The sequence below is a fragment of the Cynocephalus volans genome, chromosome 14 (assembly GCF_027409185.1).
Source record: "Cynocephalus volans isolate mCynVol1 chromosome 14, mCynVol1.pri, whole genome shotgun sequence".
In the NCBI taxonomy this organism is placed as follows: Eukaryota; Metazoa; Chordata; class Mammalia; order Dermoptera; family Cynocephalidae; genus Cynocephalus; species Cynocephalus volans.
Genome location: NC_084473.1, coordinates 18288000 through 18312868, shown reverse-complemented (window position 1 = coordinate 18312868; position 24869 = coordinate 18288000). Strand labels below are relative to the sequence as shown.

Sequence of the window (24869 nt, the reverse complement as noted above, 5' to 3'; positions counted from 1 at the left end):
GCTCACCTCGCCATGGCATTTTCCTGATCAAACACTCAAACTAGCCTTCTCATGGAAAAATCCTGACTGTATTTTGTTTGCGGAAGGACAGACTCTTCCAGGCTGCTTGGCTGAACAGTGCATCACTCTCCCAGTGGGCATCGTAAGCTGAAACAAATAGTAAGTTGGGTCTTCGAGGAACCTAGGTTCAAAGATGAAGCTAGGGCAGGGCTTTGTGTGTACATGTAGTTAGTTCCAGAAATGCTGAACCTCATGTCTTCTCAAAATAAAACCACCTGAGTCCCACAACCAAAGGCATATGACCCAGCTTCTCAGAGTTCTTGTCTGAGCAGAGAAAGCAAACACAGATAAAAATTAATCGCCACATAAGCTTATCCAAAACTCCAATAAAAACTCATTGAATCACACAAAATATCAAAAATGAGGAAAGCACTCTATATCCATAATAATTTGATTCTCAATTCTGATTTATTCCAATCCTAAATATAATTTATAAAAGAAAGATGCAAAACTGAATAGCAATAAAAACTGATATATTAACAATACACCTTATCACCCCTATAAATGTTAACCAATAATTTAAAGAGTAGGCAGTCTGACCAAATGCAGAAAAATGGGCCATCAAGCACAACTCCTCTGGGTCTCTTCATACAGAAATCACCATTCATGGGAAATCCAGCTATGGTTTTTGTGAGATAGAAATACTTCTGGAAATTTTGAGGCAATCAATTGCCATGTCGTGTTGTGCCAATCATTTAATATTTACTAACATCATTTTCTTATTTTCTTTTTATTTAACCTTCTGTCTCACAGATAAAACCAATTTCTCTCTTTCTCTCTCTCTTTCTGTTTCACCCACACACATTTACACAAAATCCTATAAAATAAAATCCTATAATCCTATAATCTGTTTATTCCATTACTAATTAATTTAATTTTTCTAGAGAGATAATAATTTTACAGAGGTGAGTTTCAGATTGTTTAAAAGAGTTGTATTAGTCATTGTTTTGAAATCTGACATTTTTGAAATGCTCCTTAAATGGCCATACTAGTTTAATGACATAGGTAGGTTGAAGATAAAAAAACAAAAAAATATATCATGCTAAAATTAATTTTAAAAAACAAGATTGGCTATATTAATACCATATACAGTAGATTTCAGAATGAAAAAAAAATTACTTGGTGAAAAGAGGACTATTTTAATGATCAATCCACAAGGAAGACATTGTGTTCTTAATTGTGTCTGCACAAAATAACAAAGCTTCAGAATACATTGTGGTAAGCTGAATAATCCCCATCACCACCAAATATGCACATTGTAATCTCTGGAGCCTGCGAATATAACATGTTACATAGCAAAAAAAGACCTAAGGTTGCACATAGAATTAAGGTTGTTAATCATTTGACCTTCAAATAGGGAGATAAGTTATCCTGGATTATCCAGGTGGGTCTGATGTAACAACATGCGCCCTTAAAAATGTAATGGGAAGGCAAAAGAATGTGTTGGAGACTTATGACAACTGAAGAAGAGGCAAGAGAAATTCAAAGCATAAAAGGCACTTGATGTGCCATTGCTGGCTTTGAAACTGGAGAAACAGAGCCATGAGCCAAGGACTGCAGACAGCTTGTAAAAGCTGGGGATGGCACTCATTTGACAACCAGAGAGTACATTGGTCCTCAGAACTACAGCCATAAGGACGTGAATTCTGACAACAACCTGAATGATCAAGGAAATGGCTTCTCCCCTAGAGACCGCAGAAAAAAACACAGCTTTGCTGACCCCTTAATTTTTGCCCGGTGAGAGCCATCTTAGACTTTTGACCTGCAGAGCTATAACATAATAAATTTGTGTTGTATTAAACCACTAAATTTGCGGCAATCCATTGTTACAATGTAGGAAGCTATACATAACATAAAGCAAAACCTGATAGAGCTGAAAGAAGAAAGAGACAAATCCACTGTTGTGTTTGGGTCTCCAACACTCTACTCTCAGCAATTCATAGATAAAACTATTAGAAAGAAAATTAGCAAAGATTTAGAATAATTGAACAAGACCATCAATTAATAGGACACAAATGGTATTTGTAGAATACTCCACCCAGGAGCTGGATGGTTAGCTCAGTTTGTTAGAACATGGTGCTGATAACACCGAGGTCCAGGATTCAATCTGTGTACCAGTAAGGGGTCCCCCTCCACCCCCCAAAAAAGATGTCTCTAGAATACTCCACCCAACAACAGCAGAATACACATTGTTCTCAAGCACTCATGGAACATTCATCAAGATAGACCATATCCTCAGTCACAAAGCAAAGATTAATTTAGAAGAACTGAAATCCTATAGAGCATTTTCTCTGACCATAATTGACTCAAACTAAAAAACAACAACAGAAAGATGACAGGAAAAGCTTCAAACACTTGGAAATCTTAAGAAACACTTCAAAACAATCCATGGGTCAAAGATAAAGTCTAAAGTAACAGTTAAAAATACAAAGAATTAAGTAAAATGAAAATAAAACAAAAAATTTGTGGAATGCAGCTAGTGCTGACACAGAAATTTGTGGTCTCAAATGCTTCCATTAAAAAAGAGGAAAGAATTAAATTAATAATATACATTTGCATCTCAAAAAACTAGAAGAGGAGTAAAATTAAGAAAGCAAAAAGAAGAAAATAATAAAAGTAAGAACTGAAATCAATTAAAGTAGAAATGAAAAAACAGAAAAAAATCAATGACAGCAAAAACTGGTACTACAAAACAAATGAACAAAATTGATAAACCTCTAGCAAAATTGACATAAAATATTTGCAGACCACATATCTGACAGAGTTAGTTCTAGAATTTTATATATTCAAAAATTCAACATTAAAGCAACAAACAATCCAACTATTTAATGAGCAAAAGACATGAACATATTACTGAAGGAGACATAGAGACGATAAGTGAAAAAGCTATTAGAAAAACTCATTCTACAATAAATTGCATTCTTTGGAAATAATGACTGAACATCTTCAGCACACATTTTCACACTACTTTTTCTGCTCATGACACAATACCATGAAAATAGCAATTAAGGTCATCTCTGACCTTCCCATGTTCAATTTCAATAGTCACAGACCAAACTACAATTCTCTCACAAGAATATTCCCAAACAATGATCCCTAAATGTTAATTGCTGGACTCAGGGAGATTCCCAAGTTGAAACATTATTAATCCATATTTTTAATTATGCGAAAAGAACTCAAATTTGACCTTGGTCTGTCTGAAATGGTTGGGCCTAAATGTTATCCTCCTTTTAAGTTGAAGTCACATGATTAAGCTTTTCTGATTGAGCCCCTAAAAGACACTGACATGTAATGAGAGTTGACGAAGGAAACAGTCCTTTCCAATGGAGAGATGAACAGTGACTAAGACAGCATTGTTAGAGCAGCTCAGAACTCTCAGACGAAGACTTGTTCTTCCTGTGGGGTCCTTGGAATGCTTTCCATCTCTCTCTGGGTATTCCTTTTGGATGATTTTCTTGGAAAATATTCACATTGATCTTTGGTTTATTCCATTGCTTCTCTAAAGAGCCAAAGTTAAAAACTGACCTTGAGCTCAAGTAACTTCTAATGTGTCACATATGGAGGCAGGGAGATAAAGCTCTGTCTGTGGTCCAGAGAAGGAATAATCCTGCCAAAGCAGTGTTCTCAATAGTACTGATGATGATAACAACAATAACTCTGCATATTAATAAAGTGCTTTACATTTACCAAGTGTTTTCAAATATATTATAGCATTGGATTTTCATGAAAATGCTCTGAGGTAAGTGAGCATATGTTATTTTCATTATTATTCTCAGATGAAAAAAATGAGGCTCCAAAATATAGGTGCTTTGTCTAAATTAACTGACTAAAAGTTTATAGATAACACTAGAACTTCAAATCTCATTTGTAACGTTAAAGAAAATTTTAAAGATAAAAAACATCATTCCACACACCAACACCCTAAAGTCATTGACTTAAATTTGTGAATTTTTAAGATTGTGTCCATATGCATTTGCATTTTTCATAACATTCACAATTACTGTATTATGCATTTTTGTATTTATTATATAATAATCTGATTAAATTGTGGCATGGTTTTTATAATTAGGCTGCTATTCTGTAGGGTGAGAAATAATAATTTATTTCACCATTCTACTATGCATGACTTTTTTTCTTTGGTTGATTACATAGTTAGGATAAATTCTTAGGTCTCTGAAACTTTGTCAAAGAATCTGAAGATTCCACATGGTTAGTGCTATTAATTATCTTCTTCTCAATTAGAACAGAAGAAATCGCATTGAGGCTAGTGATGTCTACCTATACAACATAAGCTTATCACAATTCCAAGGATATTTAGTTACTATTAAGTTGGTTAAGTAAGAGGTAACTCTTCATTTGTTCAATTAACAGAGAATTTTACTTTTTTCAATCATTACCCAATTTCATTTTCTGTCATATAATTTTTTTCATTTATCTACTGAGGTCTAGTTATATATTTGAATAAGCTATTTTATAAAAAAGTCAATGTGTTTCATAATTGATAAAGTATTTTTCAGTTTTGTTTTTCTTTAATTTTAGTGTTGCATTATATAGACGTTTTTCTCTTTGGTTTCTTCTGCAGCTGCAAAGCAGAAGAACCCCCGCCCCCCATTCTATCTGCTTCCTGTTTCACTCTGATTTCTACCATGTTATAGCTCTATTTTTGATCTCACTGGGATTTTTTTAAAGGATTTTCTGTTTATTTGTTTGGATCTGTCAGGATTAGCTCTCTAATCATCTTTTCCTAACCGTCTATCGATTCCTCAAGATGGGAGATTTAGCCTTACTTTTCTTTCTTCATTCCACATTAGTGTATACATGCATACCTCCAGGCCTCCATTCACCCAGTAAAGTTATAGTTTCACGATGCTTAGACCAATCTATTAAGATCGTGTAAATGCTATTTACAACTGAGCCATCAGCAAGCTACAATTACTTTTCTTATCATGCATAAATTTTGTCCTCTGTAGATTTAATGGATACTTTGTTTACTTTTATTTTCGTTGTTGCCTGTGTTATTACGAGTAATTTATCCCCAAACTTTTCCCCAGTGTTCAAATACATCCAGTTTTCTATCAGTTTCATCTTCTTGGAAAACTCTTCTTCCAAAGCTTCTAACTTGCTCTAATCTAGACCGCTTGCTCTCTCGCCTGTTGCAGTTTTTATCCTAGCATATCTTTTCACCACCCATATAGTTAGGGTAGGCTGCAATGATAAACAGACTCTTAGACTAAAACCTATTTCTTGTTCATGCAACCATCCAAGATGGTGACCCTTGGTGAGTGGGTGCCTCTTCTCCATGTGGTGATTTAGGAATTCAGTGTTTTCTTAATCTTGTGAATTTACGTCTGTTGGGGCTTTGTCATAATCTGCATCCAGCTGTTTTAAGGGGAGCCAGAAGAGGCATGCTCACTTTTTGAAAACAGTAGCCTTGAAGTAGCCTAATCCATTCTACATATAAGACTAGGTCCTGAGGCCACACTTAAATACAGGGGAGTCTAGGGATAAGTCTAACTATGTACCTAACAGGAGAAAAAAAGTGTATTTACTCAATACCAGAAGTCTCTGCTGCCCTCATCATCAAGGGTGTTTATTTTGTTAATTGCTTCAGTGAGATCCCGTTTCCCAGATCCTGAGCCTTATTCTTTCTTACCTTTATCTCCTCATTTGGTAGGGTACATCCTAAAGTAACTTTTTGAGAAAGGGTGAGTAGGAGGTAAATTTTTGGTGATATTGACTGTCCAAAAATGTCTTTATGCTGCTCTCACATTTAATTGACAGCTTGAGTACAAATTCTAGGTTGAAAAACATTTTCCCTGTAAATGTTGAGGGTCTTTCCCTAAAAGTTTTTAAGGCATTGCTGTTTCTGCAGAGTCCAAAGTGATTCTCCTTATTCATAATCTCTGGTATATCTGATCTTTATTTCTCTGGAAGCCTCAGAATCTTCTCTCGGCCATTGACATTCTGAAATGATATGATGTGGGTCTATCATAATCCAATATGCCAGGCACTTGCTATAACTTTTAATATGCAACTCAACTTTTAAAATTCTGGTCAATATTTGAACTATTTATTGATGATATTCTCTTCCATTTTTTCATGTTTTGTCTATTTAGAACTATAACTTTAGTCCTGGCCCTCCCAATATAATCCTCTAATATTATTTTTTCTTTCGTACCTTCCATCTCTGTTTGTTTTACTTTCTGAGAAAATTTCTTATCACTAGCTTCTAAAGCTTCCAACTATTTTACCTATTTCATACTTTTCATTTTCAAGACCTCTTTCTTGGAGTTGTTTTACCCCTTTTTGTGGCATATTATTCTTATTTTATTGATACAATATCTTCTCTTAGCTATTTGGGATATAATGATGTTCAAAATATTTTTAACTCAAAATATTTTTATCTCCTTGCATAATCTGTTTTACTCACACTGTTGCTTCCCATTTATTTATTTCAGTCTTTAACTTCTAAGTTGGAGGTTTTGCTAAAAATACTTAGGATCCTTGGTTGTCTACCTGTGTTTGAGAGTGGATCTCTAAGGGCTGATTGGAACTGTTGAGCACCATGTCTGCTTTCAACTTTAAGCTTCACTTTAAGGAGTAGTCAGACTGGGCATTTTCACTGAAGAAAACGCTGATGTGTGTCTTTAGTCTTTCCTTGTTGACCGTTTAGGTTCCACATAGAATAATCTGCCAGTCTCTTAAAGGAAAATACAAGCCAGACTTCCAGTGTTCTGAGAGCAGAGTAGAAGAAGACTCTGGTACAGAGTCTAGGGTACAGGAGCACCCAGCATTCAGTGTGCAAACTTTGATGATATCTCCCAATTTCCAGGGCGATTTTCTTTTCTTCAAAATGTGCTTGATATTCCCAATCCAGAGACACTCAGCTTCACTGCTCTAGAGAATAAACGTTCAGTCTTCTGCCAGGGTGAGGGATGAAAAGTCTTCCAGCTGCACAGAGGAGAGGAGGGAATCTGGTGATTTAACTGAGTTTTAGAGCAGAATTTAATCCAACTTCCTGTTTTCAACAACCTCTTCATACACTCCATCCTCTCCACTCCAGAGCTACCTGGTGCTGACAATTTCTGAGCCTCCTGGGAGGTCTGTGGTAAAGATTGAGTAGCTGCTCAACTTTCTCCACTGCTGACTTATGATTCCTTTTTCTCAGGTCAGCTAAGTGTGTGAGCACCCATCTTTTGCTTTCCATTTTCCAAAACTTCATTGCTATTTCCATTTCTCATTTTCTCTATGCTTTTGTGTTTTTATGCTTAGAAAGTCTTTCAGTGCCATTTTAGTAGGGTTTCAGGAAAGACTGGAGGTAAAGGTGTTCAATCCTTGATCATCAATCCAAAAATCTTTCACATAACTTCTCATTTTCCAAATTGCTGTTCTATCACAGCACCATTTAATAGATAATTCTTATGTTCTCCTTGTTTTAACTGTTCCTTGACATATACCAAGTTAATTCTGTTTCTGGAATTCCTACTTGAACAAACTGATCCATTTTTATACCAGTACTATATAATACATACAATCACAAAAAAATTTTGTGTTGTTTTAGAATATATCACCATATCCAACACGTGCTCAGAGCAAGCCAGTACTCTCTTTCTACTGTTTTGTCTTTTCAGGTAACCCATGTGAGAAAAACTGTCAAGAATCATCATGCAAGCAACTTGCCAATAATACCACATGTACATTATTTTTGTTGTTGTTGTTTTTAAAGGAGACATTTCTTCAAATTAGTTCCAATTCCATTAATCATCCCTCTTCCAGTATATGTCAGCCAAGATTGTTTTCATTCCAGGCCTAAAGATTAGAATTTCCTTGTACTGACAGTTTGCTATGGACCATGACCCATAGACTCAGCCTTATCTCCAACCAGAAACACACAAACAGACACATATAACTACATACAAACTGCCCTAAGTCACATGTGTGTCACTTAGATTTCTGCCTCTTTGAAACTCAGTGACATTTACTGTTTCAGAATATTAAGATGATTTGTCAGACATGGACTTTAGCAATCTCAGTAATATTTCCTTACCACATTAAAGATCGAAAGGGAATCAGCTTTATAAATTCCCAAGAAAATAACTAGGCAGTGCCACTTCTGATCTGGGATTCTCTTCTATGTACATTCTTAAATATTTTTTCCCTTACCAGACATTCCTTACAGCTGAGATGGATTACAAAATGATCTTCACTCCTTAATACAAATATCTGTTACCAAGAATAAGTGACATTCTCACATACAGAATAGATTTTTTCACCCATATAGATTTATCCAAGATACATATTTAATTTCTTTTACTATAATTCTATCCACATCATATCTGAAAAATAAATAATAATCACATAATTATCTTTGAGCTATATATACCCTATACTAATCCAACCAAGTTACTGCCGTGCTTCTCCAATGATTTCTTAATGCTAAAATTCATTATCTGTAGCTATTAGAGTAGCCAAAAATGTATGGACCTGAGCAAGGACTGATGGTTACATGAGGGAATAATCGACATGTTTCATAGTTGAGGTAGTGGCAAGGAAGATCAGTAACTATAGAAAGAATTATGAGAAGGAATACAATACTGTATTTTTGAGAAATATTACCATATACATGGCACTCCTGGGAATGATAGCTCAATTATTTCTAAAAGAAGTTTGTATCAGTTTTAAACTGTTTTGCTTGTTATTGTAGGTCTTACTCATCTTAGTGGTTGATTGTATGATTTTTGGCTTATTTTTGTGATCACTCAGAAATGTTAAAACAATGGTGTGAACTTATTGGAACAATTCCCATCTAATCTCACTGGAAAAGTATAAAGTTTTTAATGGCCTATTTATGGTTCTCAAAAATTTGATTTAGGGTGGGAAATATTGGACCAAGCTACTTTTTTGCAGTCAAAAGTGCATACCAAAAAGAAGATAATCTCTGAAAATTAGAAGCATAGGGTCCAAAAATAAAATGGGATCCAAATGTTTGCTAAAAGACTAGGCGGAGACAAGATTCTCAACTCACCCCACCCCTCCCACTAAAAAGGGATTCTCAAAGGGGCATTTGCAAATGTTGAAAGGACTAAGACTCATTAACATAGGTGATCTTGGTAATAACAAAATTACAATAAAGCAGCTAAAATAAAAATCAACAGGGAAGTCAAGAGTGTCCTAATCTTATGACTTCTCTCAACTCCAGCTGTTTGATTCTGTTGACTTTGAAGACAGTCAGCAGAGGATGAGTAACACCAACCTTTCCATTTCAAGGTCTCTGAATTCTTTCCTTTTGGCCTTTACTTCAGAGGCATCCAAGAACAATACACAACAATCTCAACTACCCCCTGGGCTATGGGGCCAAATCCACACAGTATTCCATTTCAGGAAATGAGCTTCTCCAGATCTTTCCCCTGCCTTATGCTCCTGCTTAGGCATATCTACCCAATTAGAAGAGATGATAAAACCATTTACATATGTTTTCCCAGTGTTTTTTGCATAAGGAAAAACTAGTCTTTGCTAAATAATAAAGCACCAAGCAAGGTGAAAGTGGGTTTTCCTTGTCATAGCCATTTTCCCCAGCTTCGGCAGCAGGGCCTGCACAGGTATTTTTGGTATTGTCTAGGTCAGTTAACATAGCTATTTGAACTGAATAAAAAGCACAGACTACCTCTCATTGTTGTGCTAAATTCCCCATTACAAGATAACTGCCAACAAATAATGTGATTTATTTTTCAGGAAAAACGGTTGGGGGTGGGGCGGGTAATAAAGAAAGAGAGAGAAGGGTGTACATGAGTCAATTTTTGGAAAAGTCTGAATAAATAATAATCAAGCTAATGGCAACTAGAAGGAACCACCCTAATGATTCTGGACTGGTAATGCCTTAGAACAAACATAAATAGATTGAGTTTCAAAATTTCAATGCTTCAAGACTGATCTTCTAAAGTAAACTATACACATACAAACATTTGAAATGTTTCCTGAGGTACATAATATCTGAAAATCACCAGGGCAAGTTAATACCACAAATTATATATTTACACAAAAAGAGGTTTTTTCAATCAGTCGTAGAATAGCATAAAGAGTCAATGAATCCATAGGAGATAGAGGTGAATTAAAGAGAGGTGAAGGGAGTAAAGGGGAGAGAGAGATAGTCTTAGATGAAGTAGATCTAGGTGCTTACACCGGATTTCTAACCAGATCTCTTATGTTAGAAAAATCATGAACTCTTTATACTACAGGTTTTCTCATTTGGCAGTGTGGCTTAAGAGAAATGACAGGCTTCAAAGTCAGTCTCCCGCCACACTGCTTACTAGCAGAAGCCTTGGGTAAATCATTTAATTTTGTAGTGCCTTGGATTCCTAATATGTCAAATGGAGATGATAAACTTCACCGATTGGCATGGAGGATTAAATGAGGTAAGACACGAGAAGGCATTCTATGAACTTAAAAGCATGCAAATATTAACAACATATGAAAGGCATTCATGCACTACATTAGATATCCATGTACCATTGGTGAGACTACAATATACTCTTTCCATAAAAGGCAATTTGTATAAAGAATAATGAATTTTTTTTGTACTATTGATCCATACATATATATAAGGGAATGTATTCTAAGAAAATAATCAGGCCTGGACAAAACTATATTCACAAATGTGTGTTACTTACAATAGCCCTAATGGGAATCAATCCTGATGTTTAATAGTAAGAGAGTAGCACACGTATTATGCAATCTTTAAAGACTCATGTTTTTTTATTGAATGTTAAATTACATAAACATGAGAAATGTTTATGTTATGTTAAGTTAAAAAACAAATTGTAAATACATTAGGATCTAGCTTACAGCTCATGCGTGTTTATATGTGTGCACGTACACACAAACACATACTCCAAAAACAGAAGTATCTCAAATTATTGACAGTTTGGTTGTTTTAATGAGTTATACATGTGTGGGTGACTTTTATTCTATGAACTCTCAAACTTTTCTACAAAATAAATTTCTAGATTAATTATTCATAAGAAAAATGTTATTTGAAACACTGTATAGTTGCCAGTTTCATAATCTCTCAGGCAGTGAAGGGTCCACTTATTTCACTTTACAAGGTCCAAATAAGGAAAGGAATGACAAAGAACTTTGAATAAGTAATAGAGAGCTAATGTTTCCTCCAATTATGCTTTCTTTATTCAGATTTCAGCCATTGGCGTGGAGATTGCTCAACTTGGGAAATGGTTTCTTTGTAGTTCAGTGTGTGTAAGCTATGGATTGCAAATAAAAATGTGCCTCAATCACTGTGAATTGACTGAATAAATAATATGTATTGTATATATGGAAAGCTATTTTTTTCAAATATATGCATATGTAATTGTGGTTAATAAACTACAAATCCATTTAAAATGTGTGTGTCTTAAGAGAAATGACAGGCTTTGAAGTCACAGCAAATTCACAGCAGACTTCATCAAATTCATAGCAGACTTTACCAAATTCACAGAAGACTTTACCAAATTCACAGCAGACTTTTTAAAATTAGCATGTAGTCCAATCAACAGGAACTAAATGTGTAAGTGCTCTTAAGTAGAGGTCTGCAAAATACTTTGATAGTAAAAAGTACTCTTCACATATCTGTCGGAGGAAATGAACAAGTTAAGCCTCAAACATCATATCATGACAGATAGCAAGGAAGCAATCAAAGACTACAGAATACAACAATAGTGTTTAGGAGCTAACTTGAAGATGTCATTGGACCAAAGATGGGACAATTTGAAACTTCAGAAAGGATAATAACTATACTTAATTAAAATCCATCAAATATGCTTAAATCCATGAATTCATAACAATATTAAAAAAGTTGCTCACCTTAAGAAGATTTTAAGGAGTCAGTTTATTATATTAAAAACTAGTAAATAAGGGGAAAGAATCAAGCATTTATTCTACCTTTCCTATATTAATTGTATACCAGATAACCAATTAGTAGTGGAGAGGAATATCTCTTTTTAAGTGTGTCTCTTTTTAAGTGTATCCCAACTTACATTTGAAACAAATTACATAACTGGGATATCATCTTTTGTAATCCCCTATAAATGAGTAGTGTAGGTATTGAACATAGTAGTAGGCAGAATTCTAATACAGCCCCATGCTCTCTGCCTCTGGTGTTACTCATTGATTAAGTTGGATTACATGGCAACAGAGCTTCTGCAGATGCAATTAAGGTTACTAATCAGTGGTTTTAAGATAGGAGATTGTCTAAGTAAACCTAACGCAGTCAAATGAACTCCTTAGAAGTCAAGAGTTCTCTTCATCTGGTGTAACAAACAGGGAGCCAGAAAAGTTTGGAATATGAGAGGGGTTCAATGCAAGGAAGATTCTCTGTTTCTGAAAAGGGGACCACATGGAATATCTCAGAATGGGCTTTAGGAACTAGGAACCACCTTGGACAACAACCAGCAACAATATACAAGGAGCTGAAACCTACCAACAACCTGAATGAGCATGAACATGGGTTCTCACCCCAGCTCTGAGATAAAAACTCAGCCCAACTAACTTGACTTCAGTCTTGTGATACCCTGAACAGAGAACCTAGTCATGCTGTGCCAGACTTCTGCCATAGAGAACTGCGAGCTAATAAATGGGTGGGGGTCGTTTTAAGCTACTAAGTTTGTGATAAGTTGTTATGCAGCAATGGATAACTAATACAAGCATCAACAGCTTTGTATATCTCATAAGTAGAGAAACCAGCCAATGTGTCTCCTGATGAAAGAACACAAAGCATAAAGGAATCAAACAAAAAAACACAGAGATAAAATAAGGTCTGATCATTATTATAAGATCTGAATTCAGGAGTCAATCTGCACGAAAACAGAGGACAGAGGAACATGTTGAATTACACCACAGCTGTACAATCAGCAAAACCAGACTGTGGGAGAGTATAAATGTCAAATGTCCCTGGTTCTTCAACAGCTAAACTGTAAGAAAAAGGAAGTATTAGAGGGAGACCTAGTAGATTAACCTACTTAAAAGATATATCAAAACAATTTTAAAGAAAAAGACTAATCAACAATATCTAAAGATGTGTTAGTGATAAAATATAAAGTAATGCAGAAAGAGGATTACTAGAAAAGTCATATTAGTAAGTACTTTGTTGGGAGAGAAAGAGAAGGCATTGAGATTGGGAGAGAACCAGGAAGGACTTCTAAAGCAGCTGGCAAAGTTCTATTTCTTTACCTGGACACTGGAAAATCTTTACTAATTCCATGCAATGAATATTTGTTGAATGAGTATTTGTTGAATGCATTAACTGAACATAAAACAGAGATTTTTTGTCTTCATTATTTTTTCTGACAGTCTATAAAGTTGCTTGAAAATTTAAACAACAAAGTGCTCTCCGCTGAGAAAAGTTACGATCATTATATTTAATCAGGTGACTTCCAATGACATCTGAATTCAGAAGAAAAAGAATAATTGACCTATTCCCTTAGGAAGATCTTTTCAGCCTTATTCCCTACAAGGAGAGTCAGAAGGTTTATTCCTGCTCAATAAACTCCAATGTTTATATGGCCCAAGCAGGGAACTACAATAACTGAAATTGGTATAAAATGCCCTCTGGAAACTGTTGGTAAGACTTCAGTTTGGGGAAAAACAAAGAATATAAGGGATTGTAGCAAACTGAGGGTCACTGGGTATGTGATAGGACAAACTGTTTTTTAATACTGTCCTCTCAATTCTCAACATTGAACACTTCTGTGACCAGCTGGGGTGTTTTTCCCATCAAGCAATTACCCAACAGACACCCACTGGGTGTCCTACAATTCAATTAAATTCTAACACTAACTAAGTTAGTGGAGATCCCACGGTTTTTACCACAAAACTGCCCCCCACAATAGATACAAATCATAAGTAGTAGGTTCCCAGGTTACACGCAGCTGCAAATTGAAAGTTCCCACAACTTCCTTCTCAGGTTTGATTTGCTAGAGTGGCTCACGGAACCCAGAAAACAATTTACTTACTATTGCTGATTTATTACACATGATGTTTTTGAAGCTCAAACAATTAATATTATTCTTTTTTTTAACATTTCTTAACATTTTATTCATTTTTATTGTATAAAGTGTACAACATGATGTTTTGATATACATATACATAGTGAAATTGCTATAGTCAAGCAAATTAACATACCAATCATTTCATATCAGAACCTTCAATTTTTGGTTTTCTTGTGGTTTTTATGGTAACAGCACCCAAAATTCACTCCCTTAGCAAATTTTTCAGTATACAATAGACTATTGTTAACTATAGTCCTCATCCTCATGCTGCACTTTAGATCTTTAGACCTACATAACTGCAACTTTGTACCCCCTGGCCTAATCCATGATTTTCCCCACCCCCACTCCTGGTAACCCAAATTCTATTCTCTGTTTCTATGTATTTGGCTTATTTTAGATTCCATGTGGAAGTGAAATCATGCAGTATTTTTCTGTGTCCGACTTATTTTACTTAGCATAATGTCTTCCATATTCATCCGTGTTATCATAAATGACAGTATCTCTTTCTAAGACACGTGTGTGTGTGTGTGTGTGTGTGTGTGTGTGTGTGTGTGTGTGTGTGTGTATCACATTTTATTTACCCATTTGTCTATCAATGTAGATGGTGCTGTGGACTGAATGGCTCTCCAAACTCACTGAAGCTTAAATTGTGTCCTCCATAGTTCCAGGCATTAGAAACTTGGCCCTCACTGTGACAGTGTTGAGAGAGTGGGAAATCCTCTTGTGGTGATTAAAAGGTGGGGCCTTGAAGATGTGATAAGATTGCAGGACCGTGTTGTAATGAATTGATTAGTAATGTTAGTAAGGGGCATGTTTCTGAGAGCTTTAAAAGGAGAGCACATGAGAGTCTCTTTCTCTCTACTCTGCTATTTTCCACCATGTGAGACCCCTGCACTGCCACCATGAAAGAAGACCCTCACCAGATGTGCTCCCTAGATTTTGGACTTCCCAGCCTCTGAAACTGTAAGCAATAAATTTCATTTTCTTACAAATTACAAATACAGATGGACACTATGCTTTCTCGTATCTTGGCTATTGTGAATATTGCTGCAATGAACACAGAAGTGCAGGTATCTCCACAACATGCTGATTTCATTTCCTTTGGGTATATACCCAGTAGAGGGATTTCTGGGTCATATGATAGTTCTACTTTTAATTTTTACCCTCACTAACACTTATCTCTTGTCTTTCTGGTAATAGCCATCTTAACAGGTGTGAGGTAATATCACATTTCAGTTTTGATTTGTATATTTCTGATGATTAGTAATGTTGAGCACCTTATCATATACTTGTTGGCCATTTTTATATCTTCTTTGGAAAAATGTCCATTCACTTCTTCTGCATACTTTTAATCATGTTTTTTTTTTTTGGCTAATAAATTAGATAAATTATATAAATTCCTTATATATTTTAATAAATTATAAATTCCATATTAATTTTAGAAATTAACTCTTTATCAAATATTTTATTTGCAAATACTTTCTCCCAATATATAGGCTACATTTATTTACTGTTTCCTTTGCTATGCAAAAGCTTTTTATTTTGACATCATCTTACTTGTTTATTTTTGCATATGGTGATATTAGTCTGTTTTCTGTCACTTTTAACAGAATACCTGAACCTGGGTAATTCATAAAGAAAATAAATTTATTTCTTACAGTTTTGGAAGCTGAGAAATTCAAGGCTGAGGGAATGTATCTGGTGAGGGCCTTCTTTTTCTGGGGATTCTGCATAGTCCCGAGGTGGTGTGCGGAATCACATGGCGAGAGGGCTGAGTGTTCACATGCTCTCATCCACTCCTTATAAAGCCACCAGTCTGCTACCTGATAACCCATTAAACTGTTAACCTATTAATCCATAAATTGATTAATCCATTCATGAGGACTATGCCAAATCACCTCCCAAAGGCCTCAGCTTTCAAATACTATAGTCAGATTTCCTGCCCTCTTAGCACTGTTATGGGGATCAAGTTTCAATACGAACATTGGAGGAAACATTTAAATCACAGCAACTAGGGTCCAGTTTCAGTCTTTTGCATGTGGATATTCAATTTTCTCCACTGCGTCTTCTTGGTGGCCTTTGAAAATTAGTTGACTATATATGCTTGGGTTTATTTCTGGGCTCTCTATTCTGTTCCTTTGGCCTATGTGTCTGTTTTCAAAAGGCATATTTTTAAAAATACAAAATAACAGCCAGATGAAAACATACACAGAGTGAAGTTTAGAAGAGTCCTGAGTGCAGAAACTTCTGTCAACGTGGAGTTGGGGTATGCCACCCTTCTGGAATATGGATGCATTTTTGTTCACTAACCTGGAAGTTCTCTGAACCCCATAGTTCACGGAGTTTTATGGAGGCTTTATCACATAAGCATGAACTGTTATTAACTTAATCTTTAGCCCCTCTCTTTTTCCTGGAAGATGTGGGGCATGGCTAAAAGTTTCAAGCTTCTAACCGTGCTTAGTCTTTCTGGTGACTAGCCGCCATCCAGAAGCCCACCAAAAGTCACCTCATTAGAACAAAAGATGCTCCTGTCACTAAGGAAATTCCAAGGGATTAGGAGGTCTGGGTCAGGAACTGGGGACAAAGACTAAAATATATATATTTCTTATAAATCACAATATCACACTGGGCTCCTATTAAAGGAGGCAAAAACTGCTCTTTTGTAGCCATTTTGCAAATAGGAGGATAAAGACCAAATATTTCCCAAGTGTTTTTCAAGGGAGTTTGGAAATTTAGACATTTACATGAAATCTTCCCATTTTTTTTAATGAAATAATTCAAATGTAAAACACTGTGTGGAGCCACTCTGTGAGAGCCAAACTAACCACACTAATGCCAGGTCCAGCTAGCAGGCTGCCAGTTTGCTATTTCTGGATAAAGATCCAGAATGAGGTCTTGTGCATATCCACTGTATCACTCCCTGCTGCCACCCTGGCTGCTTCCAATATGCAGGTGGCTGCTGACAGAGTGTGTGATGATTCCTATGCTGGAGAAGGTGCCTCAGTAGGGCCATTTTCCTGAATAGGATTTTGCAGCAACTTATCTGAAAACCCTTAGACTAGGGCAGTTCTTTTCCTTATATTAAGGAAAAGAGCTGCTCTTATTAAATGTGTTCTGTTGCCACTCTGAAGGGGACAGGAAAGGATCAACTGTATGGGAAAGAGTAGGATCCTCTAGGTAGAAACAGAGTTGGGTCAATCTCCCTTCCCAGTGTTGAAAGTTTGAGTGTTTCCTCAAACTGCTTGAATCTCCCAGTTTAGGTCTTTAGGTCACGCAGGAAGAGAAATTTTCTTTCCTTCCAACTTGAAATAGGGAGTATGCTTACAGCTCAGGGTTGCTGCAACAGTGTAAGGAATAGAAATGCATGCAGGAGCTGAGCTGAACGTTGCCAAGGCTCTTATACCACCACAAGCACTGAGGCCTCATGAAATTCCATTGTCATTTACTGAGGAACTCGGAAGATACCATTACACAGTTGGTACCATTCACCACTGTACCCTTGAGTATGAAAAGAGAATTTGAAATCATAGTTTGAAATGGGCAAAAACTGCTACTGTAAAATAATATTATTACTTCCAAAAATTCCAAATTGTTATAACATGGCTTTCAACCCAAAAAAGCAGGGAGGGGCAAAAAAACTAAGATCCTATGAGTTAAGATTTTCCAGCTAGATTCCGAATGTCTCACAATGATAAACAAGAAAACCATTTTGCACTTTGGATAGATAATCTGCAGCCTAGCTAATACTGACTTTTCTAAAGGTCCATTAGAATAAGTGAAGAAACAAGTCCATATTAATATGCTAAATGGAACTTTGTTAGACAGAAAATTCCACAAACCCTCCTGATCCCAGAGGTAAACAAATGTCAATGTGATTAAATTTCCACATCCCACTCTTATCAAAATGGTACCAGCCAGAAGGTCCGGACACCTCTGGGTACTTACAACCCAACTGGAATCCTAGCTGCCTTTTGTGGGATTCTATAGGTGAGTTAAGTTTTGCTGGAGAATTGCAGTTTCCTTTTGTGACTATATTTTGTGTGGGTTTGTGAGTATATCATCATCTTAACACCTTCCTTAAATACCAGGTACATATCACCCAAAGGTGCACATACCTGAGTATACACTTTGTGTCAGGCACTATGTAACTGTTAGTTACATAGAAGACTAAAAGACTGTCCTTGTCTTTGAAGTGCTCACAATCTACTTATAGAGCCTTTCTGAGCCTCAGTTTCTCCTTCAGAAGATGAGGGGGGTAGATAACATTTCTGAATTTTTTTCTGTTATTCTATAATGTAGTTCCCAAGGATTTTACAGCCAGATTTTCAATGGCATCTGTCTTTTTTTTTTTTCAGGTGAAATGTGGAGCAGGGAATAAATGCACGGCCCTGTAGGACACTCAGAAGAGAGTGGCATAGAAAATGGCCATGCCCATAGATGTATTCCAACCTCATGAGTGGCACAGTGGGGAGCAGGAACAGGACTGGGATGCTTTAGCATGCAAGCAGCCCCGACTTGAGGCAGGAAGCAAAACGGGAGGCTGGAGGCTCATTGTGCTGCTGGAAGGGGCCAGTCTGGAGACAGTCAAGGTAAAGAAGACATATGAGTTCTCAACTGTGACAAGCACAAGTCTATGTTGTTGAAGAATGGACAGGACCCTGAGGAAGTGAGACCAGACATATCCCACCAGAGTCCCCTGAACCAAGCTGGCTTGCTATAGGTTTACACTCACATGCAGAAGATTGAAGTGAACCTGCAGACTTGAGTTCCTAGAACCTTTGATCACTTTTGTGGCATCATGGCTTTTATGCAAACTCAGTGTTTGAGTAACTGATGGCCCCCAGAAGATCTTGAAGGTACTTAAGAATCCAGTCTTCTCTCAGTTGGATGTTGAAGACTGGCACTTCTTTTTCCATCCCAGTCATCAGTGATGTGCAAGAGTTGGTGCCCAGCAGTGACTCTATCGTTTTTGTGGTGGGAAACTTTGCCCATGGCAAGGTCAATGTGGAGGATACAGAGAAGATGTTGTTCATAAGCAAGTATCCCCTTTCTGCTGCCCTCACCTGTGCAAAACTTACCACAGCCTTTGAAGAAGTGTGGGGTGTCATTTGACAGCAACAGAACCTTGTTCTGAAACAAAGGACTGTTGTCATTGCTTCCCTTGACCCTGTAATTAACTGGTTGCTGGAAGATGACCTTCCTGCACCAAGACAATGGAATTTGGGGAAGCCAAGGCTGTATATTTGCTGTGTTTTTATTCTCTAAATACTGGGTCAGGGCTTTGAATTGACCTCTTCCAGGAAACATGGAAGTGCCCAACCCTGCCAGTTTATCTGTGATCCATCTACCCCACAACCCTGGAATCATTTTATGGGCCATTTCTCTTGAGAATATATTTCAAATCACTGATTGCCTATTACTTTGGGGTTAGCTTTGCTTTTGCTATTTTTGTTGCAGTTTCATTGGCCATCTTTGAGGATTAATTTGTCTAAGATGAAAGGTCTCTAGTACCGTATTGGTAAGTGAAAGAAAAAAAGATAAATGAATAAATGGGTAGGAAACAGTAGAGAGTGAATTGAAAGGACTAGATACATATGGAGTAAGAGCAGCTGAGTAGGGAAACACATCACCATAGGACTATGAAATTCTAGAGGAAAAAAATGATACAATAACAAACTAATAACAACTTAACTTTTATCACAAAGAAAATAGAAAAAAAAAACAAAGCCGACTTTACACTTTGACATCATCCCCCCACCAACTTTCTGACAGTCTTTTGTTTCAATTTATATCTTTTAATATTGCCTATCTGTTATATGGTTGTTGTATTTGTTATTAGCTTAATAGCTTTGTCTTTTAGTCTTCATATTGATATTCATGCTATTTTGGTTACTATAGCTTTATAGCATATTTTGAATCAGGTAGTGTGATGCTCCAACTTTGGTCTTTTTGATTAAGATTGCTTTGGCTGTATAGGGTCATTTGCAGTTTCATACAAATTTTAAGATTGTTTCTATTTCTGTGAATAATCTCATTGGTATTTTGACAGGAGTTATGTTGAATCTGTAGATTGCTTTGGGTAATTTTGATGATGTTAATTCCTCCAACCCATGAATATGGAGTATCTTTTCATTTATATGACTTCTTTGATTTCTGTCACCAATGTTTTATCATTTTCATTGTACAGATCTTTGACCTCCTTGGTTAAATGTACTCCCAAGTATTTCATTTTTTTTGTAGGTATTGTAAATTGGATTAATTTCTTGACTTTTTCCAGATATTTTGATATTGATATATAGAAATGCTATTGTTTTTTGTATGTTAATTTTGTATACTGCCACTTTCTTAAATTTATTTATTCATTCTAGGAATTTTTTGGTGGCATCTGTAGGGTTTTCTATGTATATGATCATGTCATCTGAAAACAGGGGTAGTTTTACTTATTTCTTCCCAATTTGAGTACACTTTATTGCTTTCTCTTGCTTTATTGCTCTGGCTAGAACTTCCAGTATTATGATAAATAAGATTCAGGAAAGTAGGCATCCTATCCTGTTCCAGATGTTAGAGGAAAAGCCTTCAACTTTAATCTACTCAGAATGATATCAGCTGTGGGTTTGTCATATATGGTCTTTAGTGTGTTGATGTATGTGACTTCTATATCAAATTTGTTGAATGTTTTTTATCATGAAGGGGTGTTGAATTTTATCCAACCCTTTCTCTGAAGCTATTGAAATGATCATATGTTTTTTCCTTCATTCATATTTATTAATTTTTGTGTACTTTGAATCATTATTTCATCCTTATGAATCCAACTTGATCATGGTGAAAGATCTTTCTAATATGCTGCGGGGTTCAGTTCACTGGTACTTTGTTGAGGATTTTCACATCTATGTGTCTATAGTATTTCGTGTTGTGTCTTTTTAGGTTTTGGTGTGAGGGCAATGCTGGTCTTATGGAATGATTTTGGAAGTATTCCCCCCTTTTCAATTTTTTGGGACTGTTTGAGAAGAATTGGTATTAGTCCTTCTTTAAATGTTTGGTAGAATTTGGCAGTGATGCCATCTGGTCCTGGGGATTTCTTTCTTGGGAGACTATTTATTACTATTTCAGTCTCATTATTCATTATTGGTTTGTTTACATTTTCTAATTCTTCATCTTACCTTGGTAAGTTGTATGTGTCCAATAATTTTCTTTTACTTCTTCTAGGTTTTCCAGTTTGTTAGTATATAGTTATTCATGTTAGTCTCATAATTTTTTGTATTTCTGTGGTATCAGTTGTAATGCCTTTTTTTCATTTCTGATATTATTTATTTGAATCTTCTCTCTTTTTTCTTCATTAATTTAGTTAGATATTATTGATTTTCTTTATGTTTTTGAAAAACTAACTCTGTTTCATTGATCTTTTATATTGATTTTTTAATCTTTAATTGATTTCTGCTCTAATCTTTGTCATTTCTCTCCTGATTTGGGGTTTCATTATTCTTGTTTTCCTAGTTTCTTGAGGTGTAATTTTAGGCTATTTATTTGAAGTCTTTCTACTTTTTTGATGTAGGCATTTATTGCTATAAACTTCCTTCTTATTGCTGCTTTTGCTGCATCCCATAGGTTCTGATATGTTATTTGTGTATGTGTGTGTTTATTTGGTTTTTATTTATCTCCAGGAATTTTGTAATTTCTTTTTGAATTTTTTCTTTGACCCATTTTTTTTGTTTAGAAGTATGCTACTTAAATTCCATCTATTTATACAATTTCCAATGTTCCTTCTGTTATTAACTCCTAGTTTTATTCTACTGTGGTCAGACAACATAGTTAGCATAATTTATATATATTTTTTAATTTGTTAAGAATTGTTCTGTGACCTAAGATATGGTCTACTTTAGAGAATGTTCCATGTGCTGCTGAGAAGAATGTGTATTCTGCAGCTGTTGGATGGAATGTTCTTTAAATGTCTGTTAGGTTCAATTGGTTTGGAGTGGAAATTAACTCTAGTGTTTCTTTGTTAATTTTCTGTCTGGGTGATCTGTCCATTAATGATAGTGTGGTGTTAAAGTCCCCAACTATTATTGTTTTGGAGTCTATCTCTCCCATTAGATCTAATAGTATTTGCTTTATATATCAGAGTACTCAGCATTATATATTTAGAATTAGGCTGTGTATATATTAGAATTATTACATCCTCTTGTTGAATTGATCTCTTCATTATTTTATAATGACCTTCTTGATCTTTTTTTACTTTCCCTGACTCAAAATGTATTTTATCTGTTAGAAGTATAGCTATTCCTCCTTGGTTTTGGTTTCTATTTGCATGAAATATCTTTTTTCCATTTCTTCACTTTCAGTTAATGTGTGCCTTTACAGGTGAAGTGAGTTTATTGTAGGCTGCACATTGTTTGTTCTTGTTTTAAAATACATTCAGCCACTTTGTGACCTTTAATTGGGAAATTTAATTCATTTACATTTAGACTTATTATTGATATATAGGGACTTGTTACTGTCATTTTGTCACTTTTTCTGCTTTTTTAAATAGATCCTTTCTTCCAGTCTCACTTTCTTTGTGATTAAGTGATTTTCTCTAGTAGTATATTTTAATATCTCACTATTTATTTTTAGCACATCTGTTATAGAATTATGTGTTATGGTTACCCTGAGGCTTAGAAAAACATGTTATAGTTCTAACAGATTATTTCAAACTAAAAACAACTTAACTTTGATCACTAAGAAAAAGAAAAAGCAAAGCCAACTTTATTTTTTGACAACATCACCCCCGCCAACTTTTTGACAGTTTTATGCTTCAATTTCTATCTTTTAATATGGCCTATCTGTTGTATGGTTGTTGTATTTGTTATTAGCCTAACAGCATTGTCTTCTATTCTTCATATTAAGGATATAAGTGTTTATTCACTACCCTTACAACATTGCAGTATTCTGAGTTTGTGTATGTACTCACTTTCTTAATGAGATTTATACCATCAAATATTTTCATGTTACATGTTAGTGTTGTCTTCTTTCAGCTTGAAGAACTCCCTATAGCATTTTTTATAAGGCAGGTCTACTATTGATGAATTCCCTTAGCTTTTGTTTGTCTAGGAAAGTCTTTATTTCTCCTGCCTATTTGAAGGCTAGTTTCATTGGATACAAAATTCTTGGTTAATTGTCTTTTTTCCTTCAGCATTTTGAAGATATCATTCCACTCTCTCCTGGCCTGTAGGGTTTCTACTGAGAAATCTACTGAAAGCCATATTGGGGCTCCATTGAATGTTATGTATTTCTTTTCTCTTGCTGCTTTCAGTATTCTTTCTTTGTATTTGGTTTTTGATAATTTGATTTTGATGTACCTTGGGGTATTCTTCTCTGGGTTGAATTTGACTGGTGACCTCTGAGCTTCATGCACCTGGATGCTGTCGTTTTTATTTGTATTTGGGAGATTTTTAGCTATTATTTTCTTAAATATGCCTTTTAAGTTTTTTACTTTTTTTGTGTCTTTTGGGTACAGCAATTATGAAAAGGTTATTTTGCTTGATGGTGTCCCATAATTGATGCAGTTTTGTTTCATATTTTTCTCATTCTTTTTTTTCCTTTTGTTCCTCTGATTGGGTAATTTCATATGTTCTGTCTTTAAGCTCACTTGTTATTTCCTCTGTTTGATCAAGTCTGCTATTGGAACTTTCTATGGAGTTCTTCATTCAGATAATGTAGGAGCTTTCTATTGAGTTTTTTAGTTCAGATCATGTATTCTTTATTTCTATAATTTCTATTTTTTAGTTGATTTTATTCCTTTGCTCATTTCTTATTCTCTTCCTGGATTGTTTTCTAAACATCATTTAACTTTTTATCGGTATTTTCTTGTGACTTTCTGAACATCTTTAAGAAGTTTATTCTAAATTCTCTGTCAGACATTTCATAAATTTGCTTTTCTTCTGGGTCCATTGCTGGTGTTTTGTTGGTTTCTTTTGGTATGTCATATTTCTCTGTTCTTTCTCAATGTTTATGTCTTTATGTTGATGTCTATGCATTTAAGGAGATGGCTTCCTCTTCCGGGTTTTATAGGTATTCTTTGTTGGTGTTAGATCTTTACTGCGCAGTATCAGAACTTTGTCTCTGATCTGCTTTTTTGTTTTGTTTTGTTTTGTCTTGTTTTAATTCTATGATAGATTAAGAGCAACCACCATTACTTAAACACTGTGCTGGAACTAATTTGCTGTCCTGCTGTTATCTTCCAAACTGGGGAAGGCTTACTGTGGGGATCAGAAGTTTAATGCTCTCCCTGAACTAGATGTTGCCTGGCCATTATTTCTCAGTCTGGGGAAGGCTTTTTGCATGAATCAGATTTTAAGTCACTTCTGAGTTATGTGGAGAGTCCACAACAACCGGGCTGTGTAGAAAATCTGGCCCAGGACTGAATCTTTCCTGTAAATTGTGCCCCCTGTTGTTCTATTGCACCAACTAGTCTCCACCGTGTAGCATCTATGTCGATCAAGAGGCAGATCAGCTACCAATATCGCACCTCAATGCAGCCCTGGTGGATCAACCTCCACACAACTCCAAACATTTACCATGAGGCAAGCCTCATACAAGCTCCCTGCAAATATTTACAGACCTCTGTACAAATAAAACATGTACCTCTTACTCTCTTCTCTAACCTCTGAGACAGTAGGTCTGGTGGCTTTCTCCATGTCTTGTCCTATGTTGGCCTTGATGGTGGGGTATGGGGCATTCCAGAGTGATTCATTTCTCCAGCCATTTGCGGTGCCTCCCTCCTATGCAGGTGCCAGG

The 24869-nt window shown here is 35.7% G+C and overlaps 1 pseudogene; it reads left to right on the top strand.

Annotated features, from left to right (window-relative positions):
- The first annotated feature begins 18517 nt into the window (after positions 1-18517).
- On the top strand, positions 18518-19208 carry LOC134363390 (ribosomal RNA small subunit methyltransferase NEP1-like; annotated as a pseudogene).
- The last annotated feature ends 5661 nt before the right edge of the window (positions 19209-24869 follow it).